The following is a 15,699-nucleotide window of genomic DNA, read 5'->3' as shown; positions in this document are numbered from 1 at the left end:
CTCCCCCCCTTCTCTCCCTTCTCCCCTCTCTCTCTCCCCCTCCCCTCCCTCTCTCCCCCCCTCCCCTCTCTCTCCCCCACCCCCACGGGATCAGCGGTTCAGACTGAAACCACCCCCCCCGCAGCTCTGAGAGGCTGTCCCCGAGTCCACAAACTTTTAAAAAAAATACATATTTTCTATTTGTGCAAACTGACTGACGCACTGGTTAGCACAGCTGCCTCACAGCTCCAGGGACCCGGGTTCGATTCCCGGCTCAGGTCACTGTCTGTGTGGAGTCTGCACATTCTCCCCGTGTCTGCCTGGGTTTCCTCCGGGTGCTCCGGTTTCCTCCCACAGTCCGAAAAATGTGCTGATTAGGGTGCACTGGCCGTGCTAAATTCTCTAGAACAGGCACCAGAGTGTGATGCCAGTGGATTTTCGCAGTAACTTCATTGCGGTGTTGTTGCGTTACGTGTGACCCTTTTTATAAACTTAAAATAAACTCATGACTTAAAGAAAATACCAAATTTCTTACACAAAAGCCGATCCTGTTGTATTTTCGGGGATCAAACTGTGTTGTGATTGTTGATTCATTATCGGTAATTATGAGTGATTAATTTAAAGTCAATGTTTACATTTTCCCTCTGCCAATTCCAGCGGCAAGCTCCCAGATAACCACAGACACGGTAAATGGTGCACCACCCGATCCGTCACTATCGCTTCGAGAGAGAGAAACAAGCCGGCTGCTCGTTTTAAACTGGAGAGCGCGGCGCAGAATGGGTTAAGGTGGAGAACTGGCGAAAAGGGGGCAGATCGGCACCCAGACCCGACCACCCCCCGGGGAGGGTGAAAGCCAGTGAGAAGTCTCACAAACACCAGGTTAAAGCCCAGCAGGTTTATTTGGTAGTAAACGCCACTAACTTTAGTTCTCATCAGAACTCCCACCCCCCCCCCGATGAAGGGGCAGCGCTCCGAAAGCTAGTGATGTTTATTACCAAATAAACCCGTTGGATTTAACCTGTGTTTGTGAGACTTCTTACTGTGTTTACCCCAGTCCAACGCCGGCATCTCCGTAGGGTGAGCCAGACAGGGTCCAGGATTCTCGGCCAGACAGTGCACACGCAATCTTTACAGTGCAGAAGGAGGCCATTTGGCCCCTTGAGCCCGTGCTGGCTCTCTGAAAGAGCGTTCTATCCAGTCCCGCTGCCTGAAACCTCGAACATTCCCTCTTTTCAGCTAACAGTTTTTTACATATTTATTTGTGACAAGTAAGGCTGACACTGGAGTTACTGTGAAATTCCCCTAGTCGACCCACTCCGGCGCCTGCCCGGGTCAATGCACCCCAATCGGCACGTCTTTCGGCTGTGGGAGGAGACCGGACGGACCCGGAGGAAACCACGCAGACACGGGGAGAACATGCAAACCACACAGGCAGTGACCCGAGCCAGGAATCGAACCCGTATCCCTGACATTGTGAAGCAACGGTCGCCTAATGCGAGGAGGCACGCACTTAAGGTGAGAGGTAGGAGGTTCAAATGAGATGCAAGGGGCAAGTTTTTTTTTACACAGAGAGTGGTACGTGCTGCCAGGGGTGTTGGTGCAGACAGATACGATAGGGGTGCTTAAGATAAGCAGCTGAATATGCGAGGAATAGAGGGATATGCACCAAGGGCAGGCTTAGTTTAATTTGACATTGTGTTCAGCACAACATGATGGGCCGAATGGCCTATTCCTGTGCTGTACTGTTCCACGTAAGGACTAGAATTGAACCCGGGTCCCCGGCACTGTGAGGCAGCCGGTGCTAACCCACCGTGCCACCGTGCTGCCCCGATCAATCCCCGCCTTTCTCCAAGGAAAACAGTCCCAGTCTTCATCGCTACAGCTCCACCACTCTGGAATCGCTCTGCGAACACAGTTCCTGAACGTGAAGGTTTAGTGGTCTGCTGGATGAAGGGAGACGTCGCAGTGTCTGTGACCCACTGGCCTGGCTCTCGCTCGGTGACAATACCCAGAGGTCACTGCCTCACCTTGAGATGGATGAAATGTACTTCATTCTCAATCTTACAGAATGAACAAAGTCCAGATAATTAAGGCAGACGAAATGTAAATTTGAGCAAATTAATAATTTATATGATTTTTTTTTCAAGATTTTGCTTGGGCCCAAATATTCCACTGCCTCGAATACACCAGCTGGAGATTTTCACTCCACATTCCCACTTTTCCCAGGTTTATACAGCTATGATGTGGAGATGCCGGCGTTGGACTGGGGTAAACACAGTAAGAAGTCTGACAACAAACACCAGGTTAGAGTCCGACAGGACTTTAAGCTGGTGTTGTGAGGCTTCTTACTGTGTTATACAGTTATTACCAGGGATTGGGAAAGACCAGGGCAATAAACAGCACCAAATAGTCCATTAAAGGCAAATCGCTCTGATGTTGGAATCTGAAACCAAAGCAGAACATGATGGAAAGTGGTTAGCACAGCTGTCTCACAGCTCCAGGGACCCGCGTTCGATTCCCGGCTCGGGTCACTGTCTGTGTGGAGTCTGCATGTTCTCCCCGTGTCTGTGGGTTTCCTCCGGGTCTCTGGTTTCCTCCCACAGTCCGAAAGACATGCTGGTTAGGGTGCATTGTCCGTGCTAAATTCTCCCTCAGTGTAACCCGAACAGGCGCTGGACTGTGGCAACTAGGGGAACTTCACAGTAACTTCATTGCAGTGTTAATGTAAGCCTTACTTGTGACTAATAATGAATGAACTTTAAAATCTCAGCAGATCTGACAGCGTCTGTGGGGAGAGAGAGTAGAGCGAATGTTTTGAGTCTCAATGCACATTCTTCCCGTGTCTGCGTGGGTTTCCTCCAGGTGCTCTGGTTTCCTCCCACAGTCCAAAGATGTGCAGGTTAAGTTGAGGGATGGCATGGCAGCACAGTGGTTAGCACTGCTGTCTCACAGCATCAGGGACCTGGGTTCAATTCCCGGCCTCGGGTGACTGTGCGGAGTTCGCACATTCTCCCCATGTCTGCGTGGGTTTCCTCTGGGTGCTCCGGTTTCCTCCCACAGTCCAAAGATGTGCGGGTTAGGTGGATTGGCCGTGCTATATTGCCCAGGTGTGTCCTGTACACAAGAATTGGGACAACTCAGCCGATTACCACCCAGTCAGTCTACTCTCGATCATCAGTAAAGTGATGGAAGGGGTCATCGACAGAGCTATCAGCAGCACCTACTCAGCAATAACCTGCTCGGTGACGCCCAGTTTGGGTTTTGCCAGTGAGGGTCACTCAGCTCCTGACCTCATTACAGCCTTGGTTCAAACATGGACAAAAGCTCTGAATTCCAGAGGTGAGGTGAGAGTGGCTGCCCCCTGGCATCAAGGCTGCATTCGAACAAGTGTGGCATCAAGGAGCCTTATCCAAACTGGAATCAATGGGTATCGGGGGGGGGGTTTAACACTCTGCTGGTACATAGGAAGATGGTTGTGGTTGTGGAGGGTCAGCTCCAGGACATCCCTGCAGGAGTCCCTTGGGCTAGGGCCCTAGGCCCAACAAAAATCTTCATCAATGACCTTGCCTCCGTTGTAAGGTGGAGATGTTCGCCGACGATTGTACAATGTTCAGCATCATTCGCGACTCCTCAGATACTGAAGCAGTCCGTATCCAAATGCAACAAGATCTGGACAATATCCAGGCTTGGGTTGACAAGTGGCAGGTAACGTTCACGCCACACAAATGCCAGGCAATGGCCAACTCCAACAAGAGAGTGTCTAACCATTGCCCCTTGACATTTAATAGTTCCCATCACTGAATCCCCCACTGTCAACATCCAGAAGCTGAAGTGGACTAGCCGTTTAAATACAGTGCCACCAAGAGCAGTAAGAAGCCTCACAAACACCAGGTTAAAGTCCAACCAGTTTATTTGATAGGGTTTACTATCAAATAAACCTGTTGGACTTTACCCTGGTGTTTGTGAGACTTCTTACTGTGTTTACCCCAGTCCGACGCCGGCATCTCCACATCCAAGAGCAGGTCAGAGGCTGGGAATCCTGTGGAGAGTAACTCACCTCCTGACACCCCCCAAAGCCTGTCCACCATCTACAAGCACAAGTCAGGAGTGTGATGGAACACTCGCCTCTTGCTGCCTGGATGGGTGCAGCTCCAACAACACCCAGTGTCATCCAGAACGTGATTTCTCTGGTGGCTGCTGGTTAGCGCTGCTGCCTCACAGCGCCAGGGATATAGGTCTGATTCTAGCTTTGGGTCTGTGTGGAGTTTGCACGTTCTCCCCATGTCTGCGTGGGTTTCCTCCCACAGTCTGAAAGACGTACTGGTTAGGGTGCATTGGCCGTGCTAAATTCTCCCTCAGTGTAACCCGAACAGGCACTGGAGTGTGGAGACTAGGGGATTTTCACAGTAACTTCATTGCAGTGTTAATGTAAGCCTACTTGTGACAAATAAACTTTAAACTTAAATTTAACTTAAAAAGAATCACTTTTATGGGATATGGTCCCAGCATTTCCTGCCCGTCCCTAATTGCCCCTTGAGAAGGTGGTGGCAGCTGCCTTCTTGAACCCGCTGCAGTCCATGAGGTGTAGGTACACCTACAGTGCAGTTAGGGAGGGAGTCCCAGGATCTTGGTCCAGTGACAGTGTAGGAATGGGAATATATTGGCACCTCATCCATCACCTTAAACATCCACTCCCTCCACCACTGACGCTCAGTAGCAGCTGTGTGTACCATCTACAAGATGCACTGCATCAACTCACCAAAGATCCTTAAACAGCACTTTCCAAACCCACAACCACTTCCATCTAGAAGGACAAGGGCAGCAGATACAATGGGAACACCACCACCTGCAAGTTCCCCTCCAAACCACTCACCATTCTGACTTGGAAATATATCACCGATCCTTCACTATCGCTGGGTCAAAATCCAGAAACTCCCTCCCTAACTGCACTGTGGGTGTACCTACACCACAGGGACCGCAGCAGGTTCAAGAAGGCAGCTCAGCCCCACCTTCTCAACTCACTGTGTGAAAGCTACTGTCTGAACCTCACTGTCTCACGTCTGTCTGATTCTGTGTCTGTCCCTTCCTGCTTGTCTCTGTCTGTCTGCCTTTCCCTGTCTGTCGGTCTCTGTCTGTCCCTGTCTGAGTGTCTCTCCCTGTCCTTCTCTGTCTGTCTCTCCCTGTCGCTCTCTGTCTGTCCCTCCCCGTCTGTCCCTGTCTGTCCCTCTCTGTCTGTCCCTTTCTGTCTATCCCCATCCTCTCTGTCTGTCCCTTCCTGTCTGTCCCTCTCTCTCTGTCCTGTCTCTTGCTGTCTATCCCTGTCTCCCTGTCCCTCCCTGTATGTCCCTCTCTCTCTGTCCCTGTCTGTCCCTCTCTGTCTGTCCCTATCCCTCTCTGTCCCTCCCTGTCAGTCTCTATCTGTCCTGTCTCTTGCTGTCTATCCCTTCTCTCCTATCCCTCTCTCCCTGTCCCTCTCTCCCTATCCCTCTCTCCTTATCCCCCTATCCCTCTCTCCCTGTCCCTCTCTCCCTATCCCTCTCTCCCTATCCCTCTCTCCCTGTCCCTCTCTCCCTGTCCCTCTCTCCCTATCCCTCTCTCCCTGTCCCTCTCTCCCTATCCCTCTCTCCCTATCCCTCTCTCCCTGTCCCTCTCTCCTGTCCCTCTCTCCCTGTCCCTCTCTCCCTGTCCCTCTCTCCCTATCCCTCTCTCCCTATCCCTCTCTCCCTATCCCTCTCTCCCTGTCCCTCTCTCCCTGTCCCTCTCCCCCTGTCCCTCCTGTTTGATGGATGTGCAGGTTCCACACCAGTGGAGTTTTTCTGGATATCGGGACAGACAGGGTCTGGACAGGAGAAATCCGCCTTTTCCCTGACGTGAGAAATGTGCAGTTTATTTTTTTCATCCTTGCTTCACTCCGGGTCCCGACTCAGTCGCAGACTGAGAGGAAACTCTGCGATTCCCTGGATGTGTGGCTCCCAGAATTTCTGTGAAGTAATTGACATTCTGTGAGTTTTCCTTCTGCGCGTTGCTGCCTCCCAGGGCGTTTTTAAACCATCTGCCCACTGCCTTCTGATCTTTCTGACAGCTGTTCTGTGTTACTCTCCAGAAACCGAGGCACCCGCGCTGCACTCACTCTGTTACAAACCACAATGACAGGCAAACCTCACTGGGAAAACCGGAGAACAGACCGCACAGCTTTCAGGGGTTTTACTTGAGGGTTACCAGTGAATAAAATCTCTCGCAAAGCTGTATCCCGTCACGTGGGGACAGGTAGATGGTGTTAGAGTCCTAGAGGTTTAAGCATGGAAACAGGCCCTTCGGCCCAACTTGGCATTGCCACCCCCTTTTTTAACCCCTAAGCTCGTCCCAATTGCCCGCGTTTGGCCCATGTCCCTCCATGTAACTGTCTAAATGCTTTTTAAAAGATAGAATTGTACCCGCCTCTACTACTACCTCTGGCAGCTTGTCCCAGACACTCACCACCCTCTGTGTGAAAAAATTGCCCCTCTGGACACTTTTGTATCTCTCCCCTCTCACCTTAAACCTAGGCCCTCTAGTTTTAGACTCTCCTACCTTTGGGAAAAGATATTGACTATCTAGCTGATCTGTGCCCCTTTCTATCTTATAGACCTCTGTAATCGCAGAGGACAGCTCCTACACAGCACGATCCCACAGGCAGCAATGGAATAAGTGATGAGGAGATCAGTTTCCAGCCGCACCAAACATGAGATGAAAATTAAACAGGTGGGACCTCCCTTCTTACTGACATCTTCCAAAAATGTAGATCTCTTGCAGAAAGGTAATTGTGACAATAAAGCCAAACAAAAGGAGAGGTAACCTCGTTGCATTGAAGAAGGATTTAGAAGAGCACTTGTGATTCCAAGGCAATGGACCAAGTGCTGGAAAATGGGATTAGAATGGTTAAATGCTTTGTCTAAGTGATTATACAGTAAATGGCAGAATTCTTAAGAGGCAGAGGGATCTGGATGTACAGGTACACAGGTCACTGAAAGTGGCAATGCAGGTGGAGAAGGTAGTGAAGAAGGCAAACGGCATGCTTGCCTTCATCGGCCGGGGCACTGAGTTTAAAAATTGGAAAGTCATGTTGCAGCTGTAAAGAACCTTAGTTAGGCTGCACTTGGAATATTGTGTACAATTCTGGTGGCCACACTACCAGAAGGATGTGGAGGCTTTGCAGAGGGTTACAGAAAAGATTTACCAGGATGTTGCCTGGTATGGAGGGCATTAGCTATGAGGAGAGATTGGAGAAACTTGGTTTGTTCTCACTGGAGCGACGGAGGTTGAGGGGGAGACCTGATAGAAGTCTACAAGATTATGAGGGGCATGGACAGAGTGGATAGTCAGAAGCTTTTCCCCAGGGTGGAAGAGTCAGTTACTCGGGGGGCACAGGTTTAAGGTGTGAGGGGCAAGGTTTAAAGGAGATGTAGGAGGCAGGTTTTTTACACAGAGGGTGGTGGGTGCCTGGAACTCGCTGCCGGGGGAGGGAGTGGAAGCGGATACGATAGTGAGTTTTAAGGGGTGTCTAGACAAATACATAAATAGGTTGGGAATAGAGGGATATGGTCCCCGGAAGGGTAGGGGGATTTAGTTCAAATGGGCAGCATGGTCGGTGCAGGTTTGGAGGGCCGAAGGGCCTGTCCCTGTGCTGTAATTTTCTTTGCTCTTTGACCAGCACAGATGTGATGGGCCGAAGGGTCTTTTTCTGTGTTGTATACCTCTCTGATTCTGTTAAGAATATCGATTACTCCAGGGCCCTGTCAAACATTCCTTTAGAAAATCTCTCATTCATATCAAAGAATTGTTACAGAGGCCATTCAGCCCATTGTCTCTGTATCAACTCGCTAAATGCCCATTCTCCTGCCTTTTCCCCATTTCTATTCAAACAGTCATCTCATGGTCTCTCGAATGCCTCGCTTGAAGCTGCCTCCACCACACGGCAGTGCATTCTTTCCCTCCTCCAGGAGAGCTTTTTAAAATTAGCATCACCCCAGATGGGACTTGAACCCACAATCCCTGGCTTAGGAGGCCAGTGCCTTATCCATTAGGCCACTGGGGCTGTACAGGAAACACTGTGGTACAACCCAACCACTCGCTCGGTGAGAAAGGCTTTTTTTTCTCAGATTTGTTTCGTCTGCAAATCAGTGCTCCCTCATTCTCAATCCATTTATGAGGGGGAGCAGTTTCTCCCGATCGACTCTGTCCAGCCCCCTCAGGAATTTGAACATCTCTATCAAATCTCCTCCTAGCCTTCTCCTCTCCAAGGAGAACAGTCCCAACCTCTCCAATCTAAAGTTTGTTTATTCGCGTCACAAGTTGGTTGACATTAACACTGCAATGAAGTTACTGTGAAAATCCCCTAGTCACCACACTCCGGCGCCTGTTCGGGTACACTGAGGGAGAATTTAGCATGGCCAGTGCATCCTAACCAGCACGTCTTTCGGACTGCGGGAGGGAACTGGAGCATCTGAAGGAAACCCACGCAGAGAGCGTGTAGACTCCACACAGACAGTGACCCAAGCCAGGAATCAAATTTAGGCCTTTAGCACTGTGAGGCAGCACCGCTAACCTCCGCACCACTCTGCCGCCTATCCTCGTAACTGAAGTTTCTCATCCCTGGAACCAATTCTGTAAACCTCTTCTGCGCTCTCTCCAATGCGTTCACATCCTCCCTGTAGTGTGGCACCCAGAACTGTAACACAACATAAGAACATAAGAAATAGGAGCAGGAGTAGGCCATCTAGCCCTTCGAGCCTGCCCCGCCATTCAATAAGATCATGGCTGATCTGAAGTGGATCAGTTCCACTTTCCCGCTTTCTCACCATAACCCTTAATTCCCCTGTCTATCAGAAACCTATCTACCCGTGACTTAAATATATTCAGCGAGGTAGCCTCCACCACTTCAACAGGCAGAGAATTCCAGAGATTCACCACCCTTTGGGTGAAGAAGTTCCTCCTCAACTCCAATCTAAACTGCACCACCCCCCCCACCACTTATCTTGAGGCTGTGCCCTCTAGTCCTGCTGTCCTTTCTAAGCGGGAAGAATCTCTCTACCTCTACCCTATCCATCCCCTTCATTATCTTGTAAGCCTCTATAAGATTCAATACAATATTCAGACACCTTTCTCAAAGCACTTTACAGCAGATGAGATATTTCTGAATTAGTCAGTGCTTCAATACACGAAGGAGAGCGAACAGGGATTGAGCAGAACTCGAAGCAGAAACCCAGAAGCGGGGAGAATTCAGAACAGAATGTGTTGCAGGTTCCTGTAGCTTGCTCAGTAGCTTGGGAGTTTGGGGTGGAAATCCGCTGCATATTTGCTTTTACAACCCTTTTGAAATAGTGTTGGTGTTAACACAGACAGAGAGATTTATTGTTTCTACCACAGTGCTTCCTGTGTAGCCCCAGTGGCCTAATGGATAAGGCACTGGCCTCCTAAGCCAGGGATTGTGGGTTCGAGTCCCATCTGGGGTGCATTAAATTTTAAGGACCTGGGCTGGAGGAGGGGAAATAAATCTGTCCACTGAATCAATAATTAAAAAAGAGACTCCAGCAAACACCTGGCTGCAAAAATTCAGTGACATTTTCAGCAAGCAGCTGAGGGCTGTAGTCAGTGACAGGGTGCATCCCAAACAATATTCCCTGTAAAATTTTCTTATGAGTGGAACATGGGTCTGTGCGGAGTCTGCACGTGCTCCCTGTGTCTGCGTGGGTTTAAGAACATAAGAAATAGGAGCAGGAGTAGGCCATTTAGCCCTTCGAGCCTGCCCCGCCATTCAATAAGATCATGGCTGATCTGAAGTGGATCAGTTCCACTTTCCCGCTTTAAGAACATAAGAACATAAGAAATAGGAGCAGGAGTAGGCCATCTAGCCCTTCGAGCCTGCCCCGCCATTCAATAAGATCATGGCTGATCTGTCGTGGCTCAGTTCCACTTTCCCGCCCTCTCCCCATAACCCTTAATTCCCTTGTCTATCAGAAACCTAGCTACCCGTGACTTAAATATATTCAGCGAGGTAGCCTCCACCACTTCAACGGGCAGAGAATTCCAGAGATTCACCACCCTTTGAGTGAAGAAGTTCCTCCTCAACTCCGTTCTAAACTGCTCCCCCCTTATCTTGAGGCTGTGCCCTCTAGTCCTGCTATCCTTTCTGAGCGGGAAGAATCTCTCTACCTCTACCCTATCCATCCCTTTCATTATCTTATATGTCTCTATAAGATCGCCCCCTCATCCTTCTAAACTCCAACGAGTACAGACCCAGTCTATTTAGTCTCTCTTCATAGTCCGGTTTCCTCCAGGTGCTCCAGTTTCCTTCCGAAAGATGTGCTGGTTAGGGTGCATCGGCCGTGCTAAATTCTCCCTCAGTGTTACCCGAACAGGAGTGTGGCCACTAGGGGCTTTTCACAGTAACTCCATTGCAGTGTTAATGTCAGCCTACTTGCGACACTCATAAATAAACTTTTTAACTTTGAACATCACACATTCGGCAATTTGTCACAGGGCAGACATGAGGCCGATTGGCCCATCATGTGTGTACTGACCCGCTAAACGAGCAAATCCGCTAAGTGCCATTTCCCCTGCCCTTCTCTCTGGAAGCCTCCACGTTCTTCCTTTTGGGGATAGATTTCTCTAATTCTATGATACTTTAGCAAACTGGAGAGCAGACTTTGGGGCTCGACCCCAGAATCAAACGGCCCATTTCCTCGCCTGGGTTCTCAGGTGACACCAAGTCTTGATGATGAGGAGGCCACAGGCTGACCAGTTGGACCCCAGCATGAACTTTCTTCCTAGGAGAGATATATTGGTATTGGAGTCAGTCCAGTGAAGGCTCATTAAGTTGACCCTGGGATTTTCAAGGAACAGTACAGCATGGGAACAGGCCCTTCAGCCCCTCCAAGCCTGCACCGACCATGTGTTCCTGACTAGACCACCCGTTTGTATCCCTCTATTCCCAGTCTGTTCATGTGGCTATCTAGATAAGTCTTAAATGATCCCAGCGTGTCTGCCTCAACCACCTTGTATTCCAGGCTCTGTGTAAATACATTCCCTGCATATCTGTATTGAACATTGCCACCCTTACCTTGAACCTGTGACCCCTTGTGTTTGTCATTTCCGACCTGCTTCCAACTGTTCACCCTATCGATGCCCTTCATAATTTTATACACCTCTATTAGGTCGCCCCTCAACCTCTATCTTTCCAGGGGGAACAATCCTAATTTACTCAATCTCACCTCATAGCTAAGACCGTCCGAGCAACATGCTGGTAAACCTGTTCTGTAGTCTCTCCAAAGCCTCCACGTCCTTCTGGTAGTGTGGCGACCAGAACTGGATGCAGTATTCCAAATGTGGTCTAACCACAGTTCTATATAACTGCAACATCATACGCCAACTTTTATACTCTATGCCCCACCCAAGCATGGACCATGCCTTCTTCACCACCTTTAAGGATCTTAAACCCTACAGTGCAGAAAGAGGCCATTTGGCCCATCGAGTCTGCATCATCCACAATCCCACCCAGGCCCTACCCCCATATATTTTACCCACTAATCCCTACATCTCAGGACACTAAGGAGCAATTTTAGCACAGTCAATCAACCTAACCCGCACATCTTTGGACTGTGGGAGGAAACCGGAGCACCCGGAGGAAACCCACGCGGACACGAGGAGAATGTGCAAACTCCACACAGACAGTGACCTGAGCCAGGAATCGAACCCGGGTCCCTAGAGCTGTGAAGCAGCAGTGCTAACCCACCGTGCTACCATGCCGTGGACTTGCACACTCAGAGCCCTCTGTGTGTGCTCGGAGAACCACCCGGGGTGAACGATGGATACACCGTCCGCAGCACAGGGGTGACACCAACTAATGTTTATTTATTAGCGTCATAAGTAGGGTCACATTAACACTGCAATGGAGTTACTGTGAAAATCCCCTAGTTGCCACACTCCGGCGCCTGTTCGGGTCCACTGAATTTAGCACGGCCAGTGCACCCTGACCATTCTTTCCCCTTAGAGGTTACAGAACTAAAAAAAGAACACATTTCAGTTGATTATCTCACCCTGAACATTGATGTAAATTTTTAACGGTTGAGGCCTTTGAGAAAAAGCTGACAACTATAGACAACCCTCCCCCTCCCCCCATCCCTATCCCTATCCTCTCCTCCCACCTCCCCCTCACCCCTCCCTATCCTTATCCTCTCCCCCCACCTCCCCCTCCCTCTCACCCCTCCCTATCCCTGTCCTCTCCTCCCACCTCCCCCTCACCCCTCCCCCCTCCCTATCCCTGTCCTCTCCTCCCACCTCCCCCTCCCTATCCCTATCCTCTCCTCCCACCTCCCCCTCCCCTTCCCTATCCTCTTCTCCAACTCCCCTTCTCCCTCACCCCTCCCTATCCCTATCCTCTCCTCCCACCTCCCCCTCCCCCCTCCCTAACCCTATCCTCTCCTCCCACCTCCCTGCCCATCCCTCCCACCTCTCCCCTCTCCCTTCCCTGTCCCCTTCTCCCCTCCTCTCTCAACCTCCCATCTCCCCTCCCCTCTCAACCTCCCATCTCCCCTCCCCTCTCACTTTACCTCCCCTTCCCCTTTCCTCCTTCACAACCTCCATCCTCCCTCCGCCTCCTCTCCCCTCCCTCTCCCCCTCCTGCTCAACCTCCCGCCTCCTCTCCCCCTCCCCACCCCTTCCCCTCAACCTTCTCCTTCCCCCTCCCCTCCTCCCTCCTCCCCTCTCCTTCCCTACCCTCCCCTCCCATCTCCCCCTCCCCGCCCTCTCCCCCTTCCCTAGCCTCCCCCTCCCCTCCCATCTCACCCTCCATGCCCCCCTCTTTCCCTCCCCCTCCCCTCCTCCTCCACCCTCTCCCCGAAGCATTTCCCTCCCCTCTCCTCCCCCTCTCCCTCCCCTCCGCCTTCCCTACCCTCCCTTTCCCCTCCCATCTCCCCCCTCCCTCCCTCTCTCTTCCCCCTTCCCTACCCTCCTCCTCCCCTCCCATCTCACCCTCCACGCCAGCTCTCCTTCCCTCCCCTCTCCCTCCCCCTTCTCTCCCTTCCCCTTTCCCTCCCATCTCCTCCCCCTTCCCTCCCCTCCGATCTCCCCCTCCATGCCTGCTCTCCTACCCTCCCCCTTGCCCCCCCTCGCCCCGAAGCATTTCCCTCCCCCTCCCCCTCTCATTTCCACCCCCCTCGAGTGTCATCAGCTGACTGAGTTCCCATTCTCTTGTTGCTGCAGCAACCAGTGTCCTCAGAGAGGGTGCTGGCGGGGGGGGGGGGTGTGTGTGTGTGTGTGTGTGTGTGTGTGTGGGTGGGGGTCGGCAATTCCAGCTGGGTGGGTGGGAGGGGGAAAAGTTGCTGCCACCATCCCCCCACCCCCTCCCCAACTTCTGCGGAAGATTTGTCACCCCCTCCCCACTCCCCGCGTGCGCCACCACCCCGGATCGGTCCCGTTGGCTGGAGGGAGCAGTTGTCCGCCCCCTGACATGGAGGTGGTCTCCAAAGACCCGGCTCTGGTCACCTTGGTCAGACAGATGCTTCAGAGGCTGCAGGAACCCGTGAACCTGGTTGGCTTTGTGATCATCATGCTCTTTGTGGGAACCATCAGTTTGATCACCGTCCTCACCGCGTGCTGCGCGTGTTTGCAACGCTGCGAGCCGACGGCTGCCAAATACGCCCGCCCCCCGGCCACCGTCACCACCACGCGAGCGGAGGAAGTGTGAACGTTTCAGAGAGCGGCTGAAATGGAAGGACAGCCAGTACTGTAAATAATAGGACGTCAAGTTAAGAAATATACTACCCCCCCCCCCGCCCGCTGGGGGGGCCGCTTCTCACTCCCTGGAACCAATGGTGTGAAGACGTACGATAGATGGGTCACTAAGTGGCCGCCACGTTGGGCGTTGTGGGCCTTTGGATCTCAACCCCGCCCTCCAACCAAAGTGTTGGAACAGACGTTGCCTCGGTTTGTGTTTCACGTCAGAATCTCTTCGCCATTAAACGATGGCTTTTGACGCAATGAGTCATTGTTCACCATCACTGAGTCCCGACATCCCGACCGCAAAGGGGGGTTGGGGTGGGGGTGAGGTTGGGGTGGGGGGGGGGAGCGCGTCACGGCGACGGCGTGACGTCACAACCATTGACGTCATAGCGACGGAGTGACATCATTGAGGCAGTGTCACATCACGGGTTGTAGACAATGTCCCCTCGTCTCGAGAGGGTGAGGGGGGGGGTGGGATTGAGTTTGGAGGGGGGGGTGCTGCAATTTACTCTCACAAGGCTGGTTTGGGGGGGGGATTTAATTGGGATGGGCGGGGGAACTGATGGATAGGGACCCCACTGCCTTCTCCATCTTTTCCCCGATTCGTTCTAGAATCATAGAACCCTAAAGTGCAGAAAGAGGCCCTTCGGCCCATCGAGTCTGCACCCAACACAATCCCACCCAGGCCCTACCCCCCCATATCCCTACATACGATACCCACTAATCCCTCTAACCTACACATCCCTGGACACTAAGGGACAATTTCTTAGCACGGCCAATCAACCTAACCCGCACATCTTTGGACTGTGAGAGGAAACCGGAGCACCCGGAGGAAACCCACGCAGACATGGGGAGAATGTGCAAACTCCACACAGACAGTGACCCAAGCCGGGAATCGAACCCGGGACCCTGGAGCTGTGAAGCTCTAGTCTGTGGATGGCTACTTTTCCTCTCCAATGCTAAGTGGGTAACTAATGGCCTCCTCAAAGGCCTCATCCCATCGCTGCTGGTTTTAAATCAACAGCAGCTGGGGCGCTTGTGCCACGCAGGGAGCCCGACCTGCAAAACCCTCTTGTGGTTGAGTGCGGGCTCGAGGGGGAAGAGGGGCTGGTAGGGCAGAGAGTGGGGGAAGGCATCCCAAATTCGAAAGAACTCCGTGCCTGACCCAGGGCCCTAGGATTGGGAAAGGGAGTGGTGGCGCGGGGGGTGGGGGAGGGGAGGATGGTCGGGGGAGGGGTGGAGAAGATACTGAGACCCTTATCCTTGACTCTGAGTCCTTCCCCCATTCTCTCTCCCCCAAGACCCCCATTCTGCAACCCAACCCCCCAACCCCGCCTCCCCACCCCTGCGCCATCCCACCCTCTCTCCCACCTGCGGCCTCAGCCATCCCCAGCCGTTCACAGAATCCTACAGTGCAGAACAGGCCCTTCGGCCCATCGAGTCTGCACCGATATACGAAAGACTCTAACCTGCCCTTGCGCTCTCGCTGGGTGCATTGCCAGCGATTCCCACTGGCATGGCCTGGTCTCTCAGGGAGTGGGATTCCTGCCCTTCCCACACCCCCCACACCTCCATCCCTCCTTGGGGGAGGGGAGGGGCCATCAATCCTGGAAAGACCCGTAGCTGGCCATGGAAGTGCCTGAGAGGGGGCCTCAATCAAAGGGGGCACGTGTAGCTCTCGCCAACTCTTCAGCCAGTAGGCCCGACCCCCGTCACGTCCATTAACACCACCCTCAGGGGGTACTCGGGGGATAGTATGGGGGCAGAAGGTCAGCCATGATTCTGTTGACTTGCGCAGGCTCGGTAGGTGGACTACCTTACTCCTGATCCTATTTCCAGCTTCTCCTGCCAAATCCAGCTTCGGATTTCTGGCTTCATAGAGTGAGACGGGGTCACAGGTCAGAGTGCCAGCCACATTCCAGCCTGCTGACTCCCCATCCCACTGGCAGTGGCAGCTGGTGA

General features: G+C 52.4%; 2 non-coding genes across 2 annotated transcripts; one reads left to right on the top strand and one right to left on the bottom strand.

The window, feature by feature from the left end:
* Window positions 1–7,980: 7,980 nt before the first annotated feature.
* Window positions 7,981–8,053, bottom strand: trnar-ccu (transfer RNA arginine (anticodon CCU)). The gene has a single exon. It is a non-coding gene; the product is annotated as a tRNA-Arg (tRNA).
* A 1,344-nt stretch (window positions 8,054–9,397) lies between these two features.
* Window positions 9,398–9,470, top strand: trnar-ccu (transfer RNA arginine (anticodon CCU)). The gene has a single exon. It is a non-coding gene; the product is annotated as a tRNA-Arg (tRNA).
* The last annotated feature ends 6,229 nt before the right edge of the window (window positions 9,471–15,699 follow it).

Source organism: Carcharhinus amblyrhynchos, chromosome 35 (genome assembly GCF_965287045.1).
Source record: "Carcharhinus amblyrhynchos chromosome 35, sCarAmb.v2.hapA, whole genome shotgun sequence".
Lineage (NCBI taxonomy): Eukaryota > Metazoa > Chordata > Chondrichthyes > Carcharhiniformes > Carcharhinidae > Carcharhinus > Carcharhinus amblyrhynchos.
The sequence above is the reverse complement of the archived record's forward strand: the minus strand, read 5'-3'. Positions and strand labels throughout refer to the sequence as shown.